We start from the raw sequence: 22,774 nt of genomic DNA, 5'->3' as shown, positions 1-22,774 counted from the left end.
AGACTGAGAAAAAGCCTGAGAAATAGTTTATATAGACATGAAAGGAAAGAAATACCCACTTTTTGCTTTAATCACGGAGGAAAGAAGATAGTTTGCATACCAGTAGCAAAATGAAGAAAAGAAAGTTTTGTATACATAAAGCAATATAGTGAAGAGAATAATTAATATTCAGAATGTGATATATAGAAGAAGAAATACAGAGCAAAGAAATAGAGAGAAATGTAAGAAGTAAAAGCATAGAATTATAGAATGGTAAAGTTGGAAGGGATCTCCAGGGTCATCGGGTCCAACCCCCTGCTCAGTGCAGGATTTACTAAATCATCCCAGAGGATAGAGTACAGAAGAGCTGCCTGTAATGAACAGACGATAGGGTGCAGAAAAGTTGCCTGTAATGAACACTGTAAAAAAATCTAAATGTGCAAATGTGGCTTTAAGACTAATTTATCTGAGCGTACAAATGTAACTACTGTGCTTGTCTGGATTTAATCCATTTTAGGAAATAGAACAAGGCCCTTTGTAATACATGCTGTGACTGAAGTTTCTTCTCCAAAAATAAAAAGTTTTTATTTCTGGAGTCCCTTCTCACCACAACACCATCTGCACTCAGGTACCGCACCACTCTCCAGGGAAAAGGACTTCCACCTCCATTTTATTTTTATTTAACCATTTTTACAGATTTCGATCTGTGTTCAGGCTTTGATAGGGTAAATTGTAACTTCCTGGAGGCGGTGTTGGGGGGGCTGAAGGCGGTGTTGGGGGGTGGGGCGGGCCTGAGGATCCTTTCCTGAATATTGGCTTTATACAGATCTCCATCCGCTAGGCTTAGAATTAATGGACTTCTCTCGCAGCCCTTCAAAATAAAAAATGGCAACAGTCAAGGCTGTCCCCTCTTATCGATTCTATATATTATGGCAATGGAACCCCTGGCAGATGCCCTACAAAATAACCCTGACATACGAGGTGTGCAAGACAGAGACCACAAGATATCCACATTTGCGGATGATCTATTGCTTTATGTTTCGAATCCTAGGATCAGTTGTCAGGACTCGGGGTCCAGGAAACTGGAAGTCCCTGAAAATACCCGCAACCCCTGTCCCTACCTACTTGCCCCCCTGGGCTAAGCCCCAGGGCGACAACTGGGCTACGGTCCCTACACTCACTAAGGAAGGGGAACACTGGGGCTAACAAACGGACAGACACTGGAACAAACAACAGCAAGGAGAGTCAGACTATCCGGGTCAGAAACAAGAGGGTACGTGGTACAAGAGGGTCAGGCAAAGGCAACGTCAGGTTCAAAAATAGGGAGTCAAAAGTCAGGAGTCACAACAAGAAGTACACTGGTGTAGCAGGAAGACCAAACTAACACTGGCACTGGTCTGCAGACACAAGCAGGTTTAAATGCTGTCAGAGCTCCCGCCTCAGCAGCTGATTGGGGCAGGGAGTTTGACAGCAGCTAAGTGCACCCAGCAGCACTGGGAAACCCGCCCCCAGCCCTGCAGGAGGCATGGAAGGAGACACATGCCTGGTTGCCATAATACCGAGGATGCGACGTGGGGCAACACCCACCGCGTCCCTAGCAACCCGGCGGCGAGGAGGAGCTCCGTGGCCAGGGAAGGTGACGAGGATCGGGTCTCCCCTGCGCCGCACAGTGACAGCCCTTGTGACAGGATGGGCGGTGAGGGCACGAGGGACCTGTGAATCGCCGGTCCTTACATCAGTGTTTTGGGGATTCTATTAGAGCTATCCAAGTATGGGAAACTCAGTAACTTCAAAATGAACGTGCAAAAATCAGAAATTTTAAACATTACACTACCAACTTATAAAGCCAATGCTCTCAGAGATCTTTCCTTTCCAATGGAGGGAAAGGTCCCTAAAATATTTGGGTATACAAATTCCGGCTGACCCTTCCTAGACCTTTGAACTTAATTATAGACCACTAGTGGCAATTCTTGAATCGGAGCTGGGGGAATGGTCCAGGATTCACCTCTCTTGGTTTGGAAGAATTAACTCTCTAAAAATGAATATCCTCTGTAGAATTTTATACGTCTAACAGATGGTACCCTGAGACATACCCAGACAGTTCTTCGCACACCTACAGAAAATCATGGTTAGATTTGTCCGGAGGCGCACCTCCCCTAGAATAAGCTATAAGACCCTAACATGACCAAAACATATAGGCAGGGTAGGCCTTCCGGACCTTGAATCCTACCACAAGGCCACGATCGGTAACTACAGTTAGGGCCAGAAATATTTGGACAGTGACACAAGTTTTGTTATTTTAGCTGTTTACAAAAACATGTTCAGAAATACAATTTTATATATAATATGGGCTGAAAGTGCACACTCCCAGCTGCAATATGAGAGTTTCCACATCCAAATCGGAGAAAGGGTTTAGGAATCATAGCTCTGTAATGCATAGCCTCCTCTTTTTCAAGGGACCAAAAGTAATTGGACAATGGACTCTAAGGGCTGCAATTAACTCAGAAGGCGTCTCCCTCGTTAACCTGTAATCAATTAAGTAGTTAAAAGGTCTGGGGTTGATTCCAGGTGTGTGGTTTTGGATTTGGAAGCTGTTGCTGTGACCAGACAGCATGCGGTCAAAGGAACTCTCAATTGAGGTGAAGCAGAACATCCTGAGGCTGAAAAAAAAGAAAAAATCCATCAGAGAGATAGCAGACATGCTTGGAGTAGCAAAATCAACAGTCGGGTACATTCTGAGAAAAAAGGAATTCACTGGTGAGCTTGGGAACTCAAAAAGGCCTCGGCGTCCACGGAAGACAACGGTGGTGGATGATCGCCGCATACTTTCTTTGGTGAAGAAGAACCCGTTCACAACATCAACTGAAGTCCAGAACACTCTCAGGGAAGTAGGTGTATCTGTCTCTAAGTCAACAGTAAAGAGAAGACTCCATGAAAGTAAATACAAAGGGTTCACATCTAGATGCAAACCATTCATCAATTCCAAAAATAGACAGGCCAGAGTTAAATTTGCCGAACAACACCTCAAGAAGCCAGCCCAGTTCTGGAAAAGTATTCTATGGACAGATGAGACAAAGATCAACCTGTACCAGAATGATGGGAAGAAAAAAGTTTGGAGAAGAAAGGGAACGGCACATGATCCAAGGAACACCACATCCTCTGTAAAACATGGTGGAGGCAACGTGATGGCATGGGCATGCATGGCTTTCAATGGCACTGGGTCACTTGTGTTTATTGATGACATAACAGCAGACAAGAGTAGCCGGATGAATTCTGAAGTGTACCGGGATATACTTTCAGCCCAGATTCAGCCAAATGCTGCAAAGTTGATCGGACGGCGCTTCACAGTACAGATGGACAATGACCCCAAGCATACAGCCAAAGCTACCCAGGAGTTCATGAGTGCAAAAAAGTGGAACATTCTGCAATGGCCAAGTCAATCACCAGATCTTAACCCAATTGAGCATGCATTTCACTTGCTCAAATCCAGACTTCAGACGGAAAGACCCACAAACAAGCAAGACCTGAAGGCTGCGGCTGTAAAGACCTGGCAAAGCATTAAGAAGGAGGAAACCCAGCATTTGGTGATGTCCATGGGTTCCAGACTTAAGGCAGTGATTGCCTCCAAAGGATTCGCAACAAAATATTGAAAAAAAAATATTTTGTTTGGGTTATGTTTATTTGTCCAATTACTTTTGAGCTCCTAAAATGTGGAGTGTTTGTAAAGAAATGTGTACAATTCCTACATTTTCTATCAGATATTTTTGCTCAACCCTTTAAATTAAACGTTACGAGGGGGCGTGACTTGCCAATGCAGGAGTAAGCCGTGTTTTTGCCGAGCTCCCGGCTCCCCTATAGCACTGACCTGCTAAAACGCCAGATCCCCGGCACAAAAGTCCACCCAGCCCGACAATGGGAAAGCGGAGACCCTCCAGCAAGCCCCGGTCAGCGGGAGAAGATGATCCGCCAACCATCCAGCGGTTTTTCAGAGCGCGAGGTGCGGCGGCTCCCTCTCCAAAGATGGCGCCGGACCATGTGCGCTCCCTCTCTGTTCCCCGCAGCGGCAGCAGCATGGAGCCCCGCGGACGAGCGGCACTCAGCGCGGACGGAGCCGGCGGTCTCCTGGAGCCAGATAAGTGCCCTCACATGCAGGGAGGACCCTCACCCCAGACAGGCAGCGGGGGTCTCTCCCCTAGTCCCCGCAGCTCCCCTAGTTCCCACAGCCCGGACAAGGAGCACGAGACCAGAGATAGTCGTGGCCCCCCTGTGGCCAGTGAGAGAACTGCAGCAGGCACACACTCACCCTCACTGGAACCCAGACAAAGTGTGAAGCATAAAGACCCCAAAAGTAAAACGCAGAGAACACAAAATATGACCCCCTACACTGAGAGGTGTAGTAGCCCTGGCCGCCAGGAAAACCCCAGGGGACATTCAAAAACCGCAGCAGTCCACACGGCTAGTCCCCCATCATATAGTGACTCCTCGTCAGACGAGGAATGGGACTGGAAAGCGCACTTAAGATCCCTCCCGACCAAGAGAGATTTCCAACGCCTAGAAAATTCGCAAAAAGAATCGCTGTCCCTCATCCAACAAGAACTTAAAAGCATGGGAAACCGCATAAATATCGTAGAGGAGACGCAAGACGAAGTCATTTCAACACTCGAGACTCACAGTCAGATCATAAATGCGCAAGCCCAGCAAATGGCGGACATGATGTCACACCTCGACGACCTCGAAAACCGCCATAGACGCAACAACCTACGCCTGAGAGGCCTCTCAGAGGAAATCGCCCCCTCACAACTGGAAGACTGGGCCCGCAACTTCTTCAACTCCCTACTACAGCGCCCACTCGACCGTCCAATAGAAATCGACCGAATACACAGAACCCTCGGCCCTCGACCAGACGACCCAGGGAAGCCAAGAGACATAGTATGCCGCATCCACTTTTTTAGGGACAAAGAGGCCATCCTGAAAAGCGCTCGAGACAGGAAAGATCCCCTCAGCCACAACGGCACCCCCATAGCGATCTACCCGGACCTGGCTAGACGCACCCTCCAGCTTCGTAGGGCCGTTAGACCGATCCTCGATTTACTGTGCGCCAACAAGATTCTCTACAGATGGGGGTACCCCTTCCAGCTATCCGCCTCAAAGAATGGGAAGACAGCGATCTTTCGGTCCCCAGCTGATCTCCCCAAATTCCTCGGCACCCTGGAACTGCCAATGGTCGCGATCCCAGACTGGCCACTCATCCCAGCACTACCCATCACAGCACCCAGAACACCCTGGCAGGAGGCCAGGACAAGGCACCCAAAGAGCAGAAACCAACCGGCAAGACCACCACCATGAACAACCTCACAGAGACTTACCTTATCCGCCCGGACACGAACAGGACGCTAACCTGCCTTATCCCACGTTTTCCAGTTGCAGTCGGACTTTCTCAGCTTAATCTTATAGTTCCATATGTTACACAAGTTTAACACCCCTACACACCAGTCACCACGAACACCGAACACCCACACAGCCCACACGACCACCTCTCTCCCCGCCCTTGTCGGCGTCTAGCGTGCCACACCCTAGACACTTGAATCAATGCAGGTCTCACAAACATAGACAACCTTAACAAATGTACAACCTCACACAGGGGATGCCGGGGGCAGCTCCAGCATTCTCAGGTCACTCCCTCTCACCGGGTGGACGCCACTATGGTGCCGTCCAATTCTGACCTTAGGTCTGAAACCCACCTCGTGAGATTGGAACATGGTTCTCCAATCGACGGAAATACCTCTTTCTGTCAACCTCCACCCTCACCCCCCCCCTCTCCCCACCTTCCCCTCTCTTTTCACACTCTCTTTCCCACCCTCTTTCTTCAGCGTCTCGGTTGCCCCACAGACACCCTCCACCACAAACAAACAACCCCCATGACGGGCCTCTCGTTTTGCACCTACAACGCCAGAGGCTTAAACAACCCCGCTAAAAGAGGCCAGATTCTGGCGCACTTACACAAAAAACGAGTCCTAATAGCCCTCCTGCAGGAAACACACTTCAAGACTGGCCACATCCCCAAATGCATTAACAAATCCTACCCCACATGGTACCACAGCTCCCACCCAGAAAAGAAGAAATGCGGAGTCTCCATAGCAATCCACAAGAGCCTCCCACACAGTCTGTTGACATCCCAAATCGACCCCGAAGGCAGATACCTATTCCTTAAACTTGACCTGGGACACAGAGTGGTAACGATTGCCAACATTTATTCTCCCAATACAGGACAAGTCGCCTTTGGCCTCAGCATCCTGGGAAAACTAGAACAATTCGCAGAAGGCTCCAACATTGTTCTGGGAGGAGATCTCAACCTGGCGATGGATCCCAGCCTAGACACATCTTCGGGTAAGTCCGGGGTTTCCCCGGTAGCCTTACGTAGACTGCGGAGACGCCTGCTAGAACTTAGACTTATTGACCTCTGGAGGACACTCCACCCAAAGGCCAGGGACTATAGTCATCACTCCACGGCACACAATAGCTACGGGAGGCTAGACTATCTGTTTATATCACACGGGCTCTTGGACTTATCCCCCAAAAGCTCCATAGGGACCACCCTGTGGTCGGACCACGCACCCGTCTACGGGGCGCTTCTAGGACATGACCAGGTAAGGGGCTACGGGTCTTGGCGCCTTAACGACAATCTCCTGAGCGACATTTGCTGCAGAGATGACATACACAGAAAAATAGAGATGTTCATAGAGACCCACCGAGGCGATCCTACCCCCCCCTCCTATACAATGGGAAGCACTTAAATGTGTACTAAGGGGAATTTTCATATCCCACGGTGCAAGACTTAAAAGAGATAGAGTGGGCAAGCTGAAAGACCTCACCATCCGCCTAGAGAGAGCAGAACAGACTAACAAAACAAATGCATCACCTTCCTCAAACGCAGAAATTGCCTCCCTACGCCAGCAAATCCTAGCCGTACTAGACCAAGCCCACCTCCGTACGAGGGACAGATTAAGAGGAGGGTTCTATGAGTATGGTAATAAATGTAGCAGCTGGCTCGCGAGGGCCCTAAACCCCCGCGGCCACCAATCCTACATTTTCGCGCTAAACTCCCCAGGGAAAGGGAAGGTACACGCAACCGAAGACCTACTAGAATGCTTTCGACACTACTACGAAAAGCTCTACAATATCACAGACCCTTCAGCAGCGGCCCAAAACAGCACCCAAGACCACATCGATTCATACCTCCGCGAATTCGCCCCCAACTCGATTGACCCATCAGACGCCGAGATCCTAGAGCAAGACCTCACGGAGCAAGAGATATTGGAAGAACTTAGAAACTTAAAAGTAGGCAAGAGCCCTGGCCCAGACGGCTTCACTCCCCGATTTTATAAAACATTTGGAGCCATAATATCCCCAATGCTATGTAAGGCCTTTAACGCCATCTCTGACACTTGCCCGTTCCCACAACAAGCCCTACAGGCGGTAATAACAGTCATCCCCAAACAAGGAAGAGACCCCCTCTCCTGCGGGAACTACAGACCCATATCTTTGTTGAATGTAGACACCAAAGTATTTGCAAGAACACTAGCCACACGCCTGGGACCACTTGTCCCTAAGCTCGTTCACAGAGACCAGACTGGTTTTGTCCTTGGCCGCGAGGCAAGGGACAATACCATTAGAACACTCTCACTAGTGAGCAGGGCACGCGAAGCAAAGAGCCCCCTATGCCTCTTATCGGTTGATGCCGAGAAGGCATTTGATCGCGTTAATTGGATATTTCTAGAGACCACCCTGCAAAAAATAGGCCTGGGACACAGATTGAGAAGCTGGATAATGGCCCTATATGATAAACCCACAGCTCATATACGTGTCAACGGCAAACTTTCCCGCCCAATCAGCATTAAGAACGGCACACGACAGGGATGCCCTCTCTCACCAACGTTGTATGTCCTGGTGATGGAGTCACTAGCCAATGCAATAAGAACAAACCCAGAAATCCAGGGCTACAAAACATCCCAATCTGAACATAAAGTGGCCGCATTCGCGGACGACCTGCTGGTCTACATAACGAACCCCACCCAAGCCCTACCCGCCCTCCTACACGAATTCGCCAAATACAGCAAAGTCAGTAACTTTAAAATCAACCTACAAAAGTCGGAAATTCTAAATATAACACTCCAACCCACAGAATTAGCCCAACTCAAACCTCTATTCTCGTTGTCGTGGCGCGAAGACGCCATCAAATACTTAGGAATCAAGTTACCCCCAGACCCGAGCCAATTGTACGACCTAAACTATGAACCCATACTCTCCTCCCTAGCAAAAGACACGGACAAGTGGCGCCCGCTAACGCTCTCGTGGTTCGGCAGAATAAATGCCATTAAAATGAACTTCCTCCCGAAACTCTTATATCTTTTCCAGACCATACCGATACGGCTACCGCGAAGTTACTTTATCAAATTAAGAAAGATAGTCACGCGGTTTGTCTGGGGAGGAGCAAGGCCCCGCCTGAGCTATAGGCTCCTCACTCAGAAAAAAGAAAACGGTGGGGCGGGCCTGCCCGACTTGTCGCTTTATTACAGAGCCGCAATAGGCAGGACGGTTCTGGACCTCATACACAGGGGGCAGTCCAAACTATGGGTCGAACTGGAGCAGAGCTCAGCCCCCTTTAGGTCGCAGGGCCTCTTCTGGCTCAGAGGAGGCCTAGGCAGAAGAGGTGTCAAGGTCTCACCCTTCATGTGCTCGCTCCTACGCATATGGGACAATTTCGCAAACAAGGGAGGGCTGGTCACTGTCCCGGGCCCCTGGACCACCCTGGTAGGAAACCCAGACTTCCCCCTGGGAATGGGAGGCCTGCCACTCCTAGAAAACCTGGGAGTCCATCTCCCGAGAATTAAAGATCTACTGTGGGAGGAGGGAATCAGACCCCTGAACTCGCTAGTGGGAGATGGGGGGGCCGTGACGGGTGCGTGGTTCCAATACCTGCAGCTCTGCCACTTCATTAGAGCACAAGGTCCAGTCTCGGAGCTGACTGTCCCTCCCACCCCGTTCGAAGAGATGTGTGTAAAACCCCGGGAGTCGAGAGGCGAAATCTCCGTGGTCTATGGTATGTTGCTGGCCGGGGGGACCCGGGACTTGAGAGAGGGCTGCCGTAGGGCATGGGAGAAGGAGTTGGGACAGACCCTCTCTGACGAGGAGTGGGCTAAGGGCACCAATATGACCCACAGAATGTCGGTCTCGGGCAGGCACCATGAGCTAAATTATAAGCTCTTCACGAGGTGGTACCGCACCCCAGCATCACTAGCAAGAATATACCCTGACGCCTCAGCAACGTGCTGGAGATGCAAGGGGGAGACAGGATCACTCACACATATATGGTGGTCGTGCCCAGGGATCAGAGTTCTGTGGTCAGAGATTCAGGCCCTATACAACACCCTTAAAAAAAGCTCACTAGACCTCACCCCAAAAACTGCTCTTCTCTCAGTCATGCCGAGTTCCATCGCGGCTAGTAAAAAAAGACATCTTGAGATTCTTTCTTTTAGCCATGAGAACAGTGATTCCTCGACTCTGGAAATCTCAGACGTCGCCGACACGCCTGAACTGGTCAACAGCCCTAGAGGATATTCGATACATGGAGGAGCTGAGAGCCAAAGACGACGACAAATGGTCCAAATACTACGCCCTATGGGAGGTATGGATGACGTTCCGTGGTTCCCCCAGGTTCAAACAATGGCTTGAGCATGGGGCCCTGCCCATTTAAAACAAACACACAAACCCCGATAAGGGCATACCTCCGAGACGCTACCTTTCTCTTACCCTATCTTTTCTCTCCCTTTTGCTCTCCACTCACTTCCACTCCCCCCCACCCTAACCCACCCCCCTTCTAAACGTAACCTTGGTCGCTCTTTCCTGCTCCCCATCCTCCCTTACCCCACAGTGCTCTTTTCCTTTACACTACATTACCTAGGAGCCGAGGCCCACCTTGAGCTGCTCCGGCACCTACGTATTCCTTAAGGCGTCAACATCCAACAAGTGACGCACATAGTTTAATAAACCCAAGTTAAGTGTATCGACGTTACTTGGCTATCAACTTTAAACTCTGAAGCCTAGCGACATTTAACCAAGCGGCAGAACTTGAGGAGACACGGTTGTCTCATATACAGCTGCCCACACACACGGTTCTCCTGTTGGGTCACTGAAGTGACCATCGTAAATGCTACCACTACTTTTCCAAACGAACACGTTAATTAGACTTTGAGGCTTGTTAATTTGAATGTCACTTTACTGGTTTTCTTATTGTAAAATCTCAATAAACATATTTTGAAACTAAATTAAACGTTACAATCTGCACTTGAATTCTGTTGTAGAGGTTTCATTTCAAATCCAATGCGGTGGCATGCAGAGCCCAACTCGCGAAAATTGTGTTACTGTCCAAATATTTCTGGCCCTAACTGTACATACTAGATATTGTCCACCATGCATCCGTAAAGGCGTGGATGGCGTTGGAGATAGATCAGAACCAGTTCGACTTGGAAGGAGCTTTCTGGATCCTGGGCATGGTGGACTAGAAGGGGTTGGGGGCCATGCCCCTTTCCCTGAACCTGCTCCAGGCCTGGACCAGATTAGTAAGGGGTAGACAGGTGGTAATGGTCTCTGTCCCCCTTAAACCGCTGGTGGGGAACCCGCAGATCCCAGCCACTAGATTTGAAGCAGAACTATCCTTTTTACCAACTAAACTCTCTCCGCATGTTCGGGAGGTTATGGGCCCAAAGGGGATCCGCCCCATAAGCGATTAAGGAGAAGGCTTCAGACTGAAGCTGGGAGCGTGGATGCAGTATTTCCAAGTGAGGGATTATATAGGATCCTTCAGATCCCCAGAGTCGCTATTGGCGGATCTTACCCCATTCGAGAGGCTTAGCATCGCTGCAGCCTCCCCACCACATGTGGTCTCTCTGCTGTATGGGTTGCTGATCAATGAGCGGGTGCAGGACGATCGCCTGAGATGGGAGTCCAGGTGGGAGGAGGCACTGGGGAGATGCATCTCCGAAGAGCTCTGGACCAAGTCCTATAACCTAATGCAAAAGATGTCAATCTTGTCCAAAGTGCAAGAACTAAATTACAAAATTGTGACGCTATGGTACAAGACTCTGGACAAACTCCACAGTGTCTTTCCTGAAATGTCAGATGAATACTGGAGATGCTGTTCTGGGGTGGGTACCATGTATCACATTTGGTGGAGTTGTCTATTGACTGCTCCCCTTTGGGACGATGTCACCAGACTGTACAGAGCTGTTTGTAGTTTCCCCTGGAGCTGACTCCGGAGATCGCTCTTCTCTCTATGGTACAAGGCTCCATCTTGCACACTAAAAAGGGTCTATTGAGACACTTCATTATGGCCATGTGCCAGATTATTCCCCAACAGTGGAAACAACAGTGTGATCTTGAGAGCTTTATGGGTGGAGGCCCTGGATCTAATCAAATATATGGAGGAACTCAGGTACTCTGGTCTGGACACGGCCTCGGAGTCAGCTAGTATACATGACGTATGGACTGCTTGGATATATTTTAAGGGATCACCGTCCTTCTGTAGTTGGCTTGCGGATGGCACAGTATCAGAGGCGGTCACGGGGGCTCCCCATGTACCTGGTAAATGCCGTTTTGACTACTTAACCTAGTCAAGAGAATCCTAACCCCCTTCGCCCCTTTTACCCCTCTTCCCTTTACCCCTGATCCCTCCTATGATTCTCTCTCTCTTTTACTTTTCTTCTCCCCTCCCCTTTCAATTTATTTTCTACTTTCAATTTTACTTTGGTTAACAGTTTATATAAGTTTAAAACAGCAAGGCTTTATTTCTTTATTTCTTGAAAGGACTTGCTGAAAGGCTACATCTCAGGACCACCCTTCGTTCCTTTCAAATTACGAGACTAGTCATAGATATTCAGCCAGCTGTGTCCTGTCACGAGCTGATTAAATACTAGATAAGCCTGACAACTTGATCGATCACCAATTTGTGGCAAACTGCTCCATTCTTCTTTATAATGTTTTACTTAGCATGTTACTCGATTATATAATATGTTGTACTGATAACTTTTTGTAATACTAGTACTCAGTGATTCAAGTTCATGGTGATTGAAAGAAAACTTTAGTAAAACTATTTTGAAAGAAACAGTGGGACATTATGTTTTAGTATAACAATCCCCAAACTGTCTGAGGAAGCTATCTTGAGCCTTGAACAACCCATAGAAGAGTTAGAGGATGCTTTACCAACAGTACCTAATAAGAAAGCACCTGTCTTAAATGGGCTGCCAGTGAAGTTTTACAAAAAGTATGCAGAGGTTTCACTTCCCCAGCTATTAACAGTCTATTAACAATCAGGAAGCTGTGGAAAGGGGACAGTTACTAATTCAATGAGGGAGATGGTTACTGTGGTCTTACCCAACCGTGGTAGGGACCAGTTCATTCCTGAGTCCCATAGGTCTATTTTCCTACTTCTATTTGATGTTAAATTGCTAGCTAAATACTTGCAAATAGGTTATTTAAGGTGATTTGAGGTGTTAACCTTGAGGACTAGGCTGGGTTTATGCCAAATAAATAAACTACCATGAACCTGAGGCACCTTTTTCTGAATCTGCAATTATCCTCTGGAAATACGAGTGTGAGAGCAGTCCTACATTTTGATGCTGCCAAAGCTTATGACAACTTTGAGAGGAAGTTTTTGTAGCTTGTCCTTCACAAAATGAACTTTGGCCAAAGATTTGAGAAAATTTTTACAATTCCTATATAAAAAGTCCATGCGTATGGTTAGGGCTAATCAATTGTGAGAACCGTTCCATCTTAATAGTGGTGCAGGACAGGGATGTCTCCTCACTCCCTTTCCTGTTTACTGTTGCTATGAAGCCTATGGAGTGCTTACTTAGATCTTTTCTTGATATTATGAGTTTCAATGTGGTTCTATAGAAGAGCACATCTCTTTCTACGCAGATGAAATGCTACTCTTTGTTGATGATGTTATTTCCTGTGACACCCAATAATGAACATCATTGTAAAAGTCTGTACATGCTCAGATCTATTGATTAACTGGGATACTTTGCTACTGAAATCTACTAAAAATTATAATTACGCCTCAGTTACTGTACGTGTTACAGAATGGCTTTATATAGCTCCCAATGTACTATTTCCACAGGATTCAGATTTTTTTTTCATGAGCTAATATGGAAGAAGCAATTTGCAAACATGAATTTGAGAATTTGCAAAGAGATAAAGCTTCAGGAAGGTTTGCTATTCCTAATTCATGGATATACTTCTTAGCTTCTCAAACGCAACAGTTGAAGGGGTGCGGTAAACAGATAGTAGTGTTACAGATGGTCATTTGGTGATACAAGTACTACCCTGGATTGTTCCTATGTATGCTCTAGAGACAAGGAAAGTCTAATATTCAGTTGCCATGCCCAAGGTATCTCAAAAGATGTGTTGCCAATAGAGATGAGCGAGCGTACTCGGAAAAGCACTAGTAATGTGCTTTATCCGAGTATCGCTGTGCTCGGGTCTGAAGATTCGGGTGCCGCTGCGGCTGACAGGTGAGTCGCAGCGGGGAGCAGGGGAGAGCGGGGGGAGAGAGGGAGAGAAAGATCTTACCTCCGTTCCTCCCCGCTCTCCCCTGCAGCTCCCCGCTCCGTGCCAGCACCCGAATCTTCAGACCCGAGCACAGCGATACTCGGATAAAGCAAATTACTCGAGCGAGTAGTGCTTTTCCGAGTACGCTCGCTCATCTCTAGTTGCCAATAATGATGAAAGTGTATAAGGGATTCACAATCATTAATCCCTGGAGGACCAGACACTTTTGGGGGATTTTACCCTTGTGGTGGTTTTACTTCCCTAGTTTTTTCTTCAGCTACCAGGACTTATTATTCAGCATTTTCTTTCCGTGACATATAGGTCTATTTTGTTTATATTTTTTTCCACTGACTTTTTAAATTTTTTTTATTTTTTGTATGGGTAAAAAGTAAAAAAAGAATAACATTTTTTCTTGTTTATTTTTAAACTTAGCATATTTTTGCTGAAATACAGTACAGGAATAGGTTCCACATTTTGTTTTGGGCGTTTTGATATATAATTTGTATAGTCTTGGACTACAAGGCACATATGGTGACAGTTTTGGTTAGAGTCAGTGGTGAGTCATTTTCTTTTACACACACACACAATATATATATATATATATATATATATATACACACACACACACACATGCATATATACAGAATTTTATTTTTATTTCATTCTGTAATTTTTTTTTGTACTTACTTTTCCTTTTAGCATCTATGACCCCCATCAGGATGTCAAATGACCTCTGGGGGTCATTTACATTGTTTTTTTTTTATTTTAGACTTTTCCCCTGTAGCTGGGACATCCATAGGAGCCCCAGTTACAGGGGGCTAACAGAGCTGATCTGGGCCTGCCAGGATCCTGCAGCTCTGCTGTGGCAGTGGGCATCTGGTGTTCACGTGAACGCGGGGTTAAATAACGGACGTAGCACTTCAACTTTCTCGCTTCGCTACTTAGCACTCATTGAGTGCTATGCAGCCTGTAAAGGAGAATGCAGTCGCACAGTCAACGACCTGGCCTGCCGCTGAATTGCAGGAGCAGAAGCTTTAATGCCGGGCAATATTTTTACTATCGGTTGGGATTAAAGCCCAGGACTAAGGGCCGTACATTTACTGTGCTTGGTCCTTAAGGGGTTAAAAATCATTCGACCCCCCATACAGTCTGCATTGGCTTCTTTGAAGGAACTTTATACAAGCACAGATATAAGTTGATCGGTGCTCATCATCTATTTAGAATTGAGCATAACAGGGTCCATAATAATGTAGGGAAATACATATTTTTCTATTTATTTAGATGACTGTCATTATCTTGGCTGAGTTTCACAGAGGCAGTCAAGGTCCAATTACTAAATTCACCACTGACTCTTTTGGACCGGCAGACTAATAAGCTTAAAATTAAAATTTAACTTTTATTTATTCACTTAAAAAGTATGAAATAGACAAACAAACATACACACATATGTAGTGGATACTGTCTCACTTAGAGATCTCAATTGAAGATTTCGGACAACTAGTGTGTCCAATTACTAGCAAGCTAATATAGTGCGTATATTTTACGCGTGCCCTCAGGTAGAGTGGCAATTTTGAATAATTCACAGACTCTCCCGGCCAAAAACACACCAGTGACGGTCGATTTGTATGATATATTTTTTGACCGCAACAAGTGTTTAATAAGTGCCCTACGCGTTTCACCCCCAACCACACAGGGGCTCCTCAGGGGCCAATAGTTGTACCAGGAATCAGTTTCTGGCAAGTGGTTATAGAGAACAAGAATGTTGTACGAAGGTCAAATCACCTCCCTCACATACGTATTCGTTAGTGATCGGCTAGTATGTTTCAAAATTATTTGTTAGTGATTAGCTGGTATAATCTTCCCACAAAAACAATCGTGGACAAAAAAATTATCTTTTTGCGAGTTACCCTCAGGGGTATTGTTATTATAGGTAGGGAAACCCCAATAGATATTAATACGTCCCTCTATGGTTTGCCTTGTCCTCTAAGGAGCTAATCCCTCACTGGTGACTCACTACTACATATATGTGTATGTTTGTTTGTCTATTTCATACTTTTTAAGTGAATAAATAAAAGTTAAATTTTAATTTTAAGCTTATTAGTCTGCCGGTCCAAAAGAGTCAGTCATTATCTCGGCTGAGTTTAGTTATCTTCTTTTAAATATACTGAAATGTTAAAATATCCTCCAAGCTAAAACAAGAATTTGCCTGATTTGGGACCACCATCAATTATTAAGAGCACAGAAAAGCTGAGGCACATTTACATGAGCTGATGATTGCTAAAAAAAATTGCTAAAAGGCGATCATTTTATCAATAATCATTGTGTCTAAATGTGTGCCTATCGTGCACTTTTCGTGCACTGCTAGCTGATCCTCAAATTTAGTCCAAACTAAAAATCATCCATCAGCCTTAGCAGCAGCTCTCTGTAGGGAGTGCTGATAGCATTGTTTCCCCGTGGAGAACAAAGGATCTGAATGCAGATAAGAGCACTCAGGCTATTAACTGCATTCAGCAAAGGCTTCATTTGCACACTTAATTGCTATTAAGTAGCTGAGTAGCTACTTAATTGTTTATGCAAAATGATCGATCAAAGCTGTAACTTAAACTGTTGTTTGAGCTATCTTGGGGGATCCTCGGCTCGTGTAAATGGGCCTTTAAAAAGAATATATCTTTGATTTTGCCCTGGTGGCAATACAGGGGAATTTAACACTTGCAGATAGGTTTCCCCAGGAAAACACAACTAATCCCTGGTGGTCCCAGCAATGTTGTGATCAGCTCATTTTCATTTAAGTGCAGAAAATGTTAATCATTTTGATATAGCACATACATATTCCGCAGCACCTTACACAGACTGTCCTCTGTTGATATTGGTCTCGGTATTATTGTATCTTGTCACCACCAGAAGCTGTGGCAGAGACAAGATAGAGGGTACTTCACAGAGCGGTGACACCCCCTGTTAGTGATTGGCTGCACGGCTGGCTCCCCTTCTTTTGGCTCACAGGTTCTAGTGCTCAGCATTGCGGTTTCCTAATGTGAGTGTACCGCGTCTGCTGCTGCCCCCGCTGTGACTGTGCTGGCAGTGCCTACGGCCTCCCAGCAGTGCTGCTATCACTGTGGGCTGCCATCTCCCCTTAGCATGTCCCCTTACTGGGGCCGCTGTCAGTCTTCCCGATGGCACTCTGCCGGCGGCTGTAGTTTCACACCTCTGCTCCCCTTTAGCGGCCCCGCTGTGACTGTCCCCAGCATGGAGGAAGCTGATCGCCTCCGCTCCCTTTTAGCGGCCCCACTGTGACTCTCCCTGCTGCCTGTCTTCTCCTACCTCCGTTGTCATGACCTGCCCACCCTGGAGGAAGCTGAGAGCTGTCAGTCGGCACATGTCAGCGCTGCTGACTGGCGGTAGGGCTGAGTCTGATCAGTGGAGCACTTTTCCAACAGCACCTTATGTCTGGCCACAGAAAGAAGCAAGGTGCACAAAGCTGTCAGCCACAGCATGGGTGAGGACACTGTTGCCAGCGGTGGCGGGATGTATGTTCCCTGGGCAACTCTGTATTTATTTTTGCCTGCCCTGGAGGGTTAGGGATTTGTTTTCCTGTTAAGCTTAGATTATTTGCTGTAAATACTTCCATGTTACATCATCCCTAACCCTAACCCTACAGGGCAGCCAAGTTGGATTTGAACATAGGTCCAATCAAGGACAACATCTGTATGGCAATCAGAATAATCCCCGGATGACCAACCCTTCTGAAGTAATCAGTGACTATAACATGTAATATTGTTACACTCAAGTAAGACATCCAGGGCCCTCTTGTACTCTTTAAGTGAGTTCGCCATCACCATGTCCTCAGGCAGAGAGTTCCATAGTCTCCCTGCTTTTACAGTAAAGAACCCCCATCCGACATTCCTAAATTCATTTTTTTCTTTGCTTTTTATTTTAAATATTCAGTTCACCACAGCGTGTTCATACACCAGCTTATTTTGTGTAATGCCAAATCTATCCTCTATTCCAGGCTGACAGTATGAAAAGTGTGCATTGTATCTGAATGAATTCCTAAGTAGTAAATTGTGACATACCCCATGATAAAACTGTTAATACGAGTTTAACATAATAAACACCATTAGAAGGTATAAAGCTCTTTTGTGGCAGTAGCATACTGTTTACTTTACCATTAGCTCAGCTATGCCTGATTAAGCACTCTGAATGCTATTTAACCTGTGCTCGGAAATCTCCCATTCATTAAAGTGACAGAAGCTGCTAACTCTTCCATAACTAAAAGGTTTATGGATCATATAAATCTACTCAAAACAATCTGCTAGCTTAGTCTGATTAGCAGCATAATCTATAAGAATTTTGGCATGTTACGATTTATGTATATTGGCTCAAACAAACACACAGAGTAACAAGTCATCAACAACAGACCTGTATCAGCAACTGCTCACTGCAGTTTTAATATGCCCTAAATCCCAAGTTCTCAACTTGGGGTACATGTACTGCAGAAGGTGCCCAACATGTGTCTAGGGGTACTTGCAATGACCACATGCTACATTTTTAATGTGCAGCACAGATTATAATCTTAGCCTTGGCGCTCCTATAATGTCATTTCTTATGTTGTGGATATATGACATGGAAACAGAAAATAAAGCAAAGATCACACTACCATTAGGCATTTACGTTGTTCGGTTCCATCTCTGAGCCAAGCAATAGAAAAACTTGCAGTGCCGGATCTGGCATGTGTCAAAACCAATTGGATCCTAGTAATGGGGTCTATCTGGCTTCTGGCATGTGAGCAGAAATAGTGCGGCATGCTAATTAGTTTGGGATTCCATGACACTTCTGCACCAGGGCCTCCACAATGAAGCCTTTGATACAGAAATGCACATAGCGTAACACTATCCTAGATGTTCTGGTTCTATAACATCTGGTTAGTGCATTGTAGAAATGGACATTCCAAATAATACCGGTAAATCATAATTTCTGCGCATTAAATTAAAGCTTTTGCTTACTTTTAGGATGACTATTCATGGACAGATATCTAACCAACACTTATGGCTAGTGTGATTTCTACCCATCATCAAAACTGGAGCAGGAATCTTTATACGCCACCAGGAAGAGCACATTCAGAAACAGGTAGTGAACCTTATTGTTCAGAATTTGGAATGATCCGCTTCATAGTATAGGGTTTTGCTAGCTCTAGCATGTCCACAAGAGTACAAGAGGATTTACAGGTGTGTCCACACTCTCCCACACTAAAGGCCTCTAGAGGACCAGAAGAAGAAGACCTCTCTATTTGTTATAAGTTGAATCATTCATAACCTATCAGATCTTATGTATAATATATATGTGCAGTGATAATGATAAAGTTTATGCTGAACTTGCAACATTTATATTCTAAAGGCTTTCGGAAAAAGTGAGGACTAATGCTGATCTCCCAAATCAGGATTGCCAACCGTCCAGAAATTCCTGGACAGTCTGTAGAAAGAGCACATTTTTTTTACAGCAACTGTGAATAAAAATAGATCCGTCCGAGATTTTCTTGAGGCTAGTGGTACTTGAGTAGGTTATTATGATTGTAATTATCATCATTTTAAAGCTCACAGTAAATGCTGGTAATAAGATATCTGTTTCTCACCTATAAACATGTATCACTTATAATTAGAGATGAGCGAGCACCAAAATGCTCGGGTGCTCGTTACTCGGGACGAACTTTTCGCGATGCTCGAGGGTTCGTTTCGAGTAACGAACCCCATTGAAGTCAATGGGCGACCCGAGCATTTTTGTATATCGCCGATGCTCGCTAAGGTTTTCATTTGTGAAAATCTGGGCAATTCAAGAAAGTGATGGGAACGACACAGAAACGGATAGGGCAGGTGAGGGGCTACATGTTGGGCTGCATCTCAAGTTCCCAGGTCCCACTATTAAGCCACAATAGCGGCAAGAGTGCCACCCCCCCTCCCAACAACTTTTACTTCTGAAAAGCCCTGATTAGCAATGCATACCTTAGCTAAGCACCACACTACCTCCAACAAAGCACAATCACTGCCTGCATGACACTCCGCTGCCACTTCTCCTGGGTGACATGCTGCCCAACCCCCCCCCCCACACGACCCAGTGTCCACAGCGCACACCAAACTGTCCCTGCCCAACCTTCAGCTGCCCTCATGCCACGCCACCCTCATGTCTATTTATAAGTGCGTCTGCCATGAGGAGGAACCGCAGGCACACACTGCAGAGGGTTGGCACGGCTAGGCAGCGACCCTCTTTAAAAGGGGCGGGGCAATAGCCCACAATGCTGTACAGAAGCAATGAGAAATCCAATCCTGTGCCACCTCCATCAGGAGCTGCACACGTGGGCATAGCAATGGGGAACCTATGTGCCACACACTATTCATTCTGTCAAGGTGTCTGCATGCCCCAGTCAGACCGCGGTTTTTTATAAATAGTCACAGGCAGGTACAACTCCGCAATGGGAATTCCGTGTGCACCCACAGCATGGGTGGCTCCCTGGAACCCACCGGCTGTACATTAATGTATCCCATTGCAGTGCCCATCACAGCTGAGGTAACGTCCGATTAAATGCAGGTGGGATTCGGCCCACACTGCATGCCCCAGTCAGACTGGGGTTCTTTAGAAGTGGACACATGCAGTTACAACTCCCTGTGGACCCACGGCATGGGTGGCTCCCTGGAACCCACCGGCGGTACATAAATATATCCCATTGCATTGCCCATCACAGCTGAGGTAATGTCGTGCTTAATGCAGGTGGGCTTCGGCCCACACTGCATGCCCCAGTCAGACTGGGGTTCTTTAGAAGTGGACACATGCAGTTACAACTCCCTGTGGACCCACAGCATGGGTGGGTGCCAGGAAGCCACCGGCGGTACATAAATATATCCCATTGCAGTGCCCAACACAGCTGATGTAACGTCAGCTGTAATGCAGGTGGGCTAAAAATTCATTTGATTACACTGTAGGCGAGGGCCCCCAAAAATTGGTGTACCAACAGTACTAATGTACCTGAGAAAAATTGCCCATGCCCAACCAAGAGGGCAGGTGAAATCCATTAATCGCTTTGGTTAATGTGGCTTAATTGGTAACTAGGCCTGGAGGCAGCCCAGTTAAAATAAAAATTGGTTGAGGTGAAAGTTTCAACGCTTTCATGAGCATTGAAACGTATAAAAATTGTTTAGAAAAATTATATGACTGAGCCTTGTGGGCCTAAGAAAAATTGCCCGTTCGGCGTGATTATGTGAGGTTTCAGGAGGAGGAGCAGGAGGAGGAGGAGGAATATTATACACAGATTGATGAAGCAAAAAGGTCCCCGTTTTTGATGGGGATAGAGAACGATGCTTCCATCCGTGGGTGCAGCCTACGTATTGCTTAGGTATCGCTGCTGTCCGCTGGTGGAGAAGAGAACTCTGGGGAAATCCAGGCTTTGTTCATCTTGATGAGTGTAAGCCTGTCGGCACTGTCGGTTGACAGGCGGGTACGCTTATCCGTGATGATTCCCCCAGCCGCACTAAACACCCTCTCTGACAAGACGCTAGCCGCAGGACAAGCAAGCACCTCCAGGGCATACAGCGCGAGTTCAGGCCACGTGTCCAGCTTCGACACCCAGTAGTTGTAGGGGGCAGAGGCGTCACGGAGGACGGTCGTGCGATCGGCTACGTACTCCCTCACCATCCTTTTACAGTGCTCCCGCCGACTCAGCCTTGACTGGGGAGCGGTGAAACAGTCTTGCTGGGGAGCCATAAAGCTGTCCAGGGCCTTAGAGAGTGTTCCCCTGCCTGTGCTGTACATGCTGCCTGATCTCCGCGCCTCCCCTGCTACCTGGCCCTCGGAACTGCGCCTTCGGCCACTAGCGCTGTCGGATGGGAATTTTACCATCAGTTTGTCTGCCAGGGTCCTGTGGTATAGCATCACTCTCGAACCCCTTTCCTCTTCGGATATGAGAGTGGAAAGGTTCTCCTTATACCGTGGGTCAAGCAGTGTGTACACCCAGTAATCCGTAGTGGCCAGAATGCGTGTAACGCGAGGGTCACGAGAAAGGCATCCTAACATGAAGTCAGCCATGTGTGCCAGGGTACCTGTACGCAACACATGGCTGTCCTCACTAGGAAGATCACTTTCAGGATCCTCCTCCTCCTCCTCCTCCTCCTCCTCCTCAGGCCATACACGCTGAAAGGATGACAGGCAAGCAGCATGTGTACCCTCAGCAGTGGGCCAAGCTGTCTCTTCCCCCTCCTCCTCCTCCTCACCGCGCTGAGATATAGACAGGAGGGTGCTCTGACTATCCAGCGACATACTGTCTTCCCCCGGCTCTGTTTCCGAGCGCAAAGCGTCTGCCTTTATGCTTTGCAGGGAACTTCTCAAGAGGCATAGCAGAGGAATGGTAACGCTAATGATTGCAGCATCGCCGCTCACCACCTGGGTAGACTCCTCAAACTTTCCAAGGACCTGGCAGATGTCTGCCAACCAGGCCCACTCTTCTGTAAAGAATTGAGGAGGCTGACTCCCACTGCGCCGCCCATGTTGGAGTTGGTATTCCACTATAGCTCTACGCTGCTCATAGAGCCTGGCCAACATGTGGAGCGTAGAGTTCCACCGTGTGGGCACGTCGCACAGCAGTCGGTGCACTGGCAGATTAAACCGATGTTGCAGGGTGCACAGGGTGGCAGCGTCCGTGTGGGACTTGCGGAAATGTGCGCAGAGCCGGCGCACCTTTCCGAGCAGGTCTGTCAAGCGTGGGTAGCTTTTCAGAAAGCACTGAACCACCAAATTAAAGACGTGGGCCATGCATGGCACGTGCGTGAGGCTGCCGAGCTGCAGAGCCGCCACCAGGTTACGGCCGTTGTCACACACGACCATGCCCGGTTGGAGGCTCAGCGGCGCAAGCCAGCGGTCCGTCTGCTCTGTCAGACCCTGCAGCAGTTCGTGGGCCATGTGCCTCTTATCTCCTAAGCTGAGTAGTTTCAGCACGGCCTGCTGACGCTTGCCCACCGCTGTGATGCCACGCCGCGCGACACCGACTGCTGGCGACGTGCTGCTGCTGCTGACACATCTTGATTGCGAGACAGAGGTTGCGTTGGAGGAGGAGGAGGAGGAGGAGGGTGTTTTAGTGGAGGAAGCATACACCGCCGCAGATACCAGCACCGAGCTGGGGCCCGCAATTCTGGGGGTGGGTAGGACGTGA

The sequence above is a fragment of the Eleutherodactylus coqui genome, chromosome 6 (assembly GCF_035609145.1).
Source record: "Eleutherodactylus coqui strain aEleCoq1 chromosome 6, aEleCoq1.hap1, whole genome shotgun sequence".
Lineage (NCBI taxonomy): Eukaryota > Metazoa > Chordata > Amphibia > Anura > Eleutherodactylidae > Eleutherodactylus > Eleutherodactylus coqui.
This window is presented reverse-complemented; position numbering follows the sequence as displayed.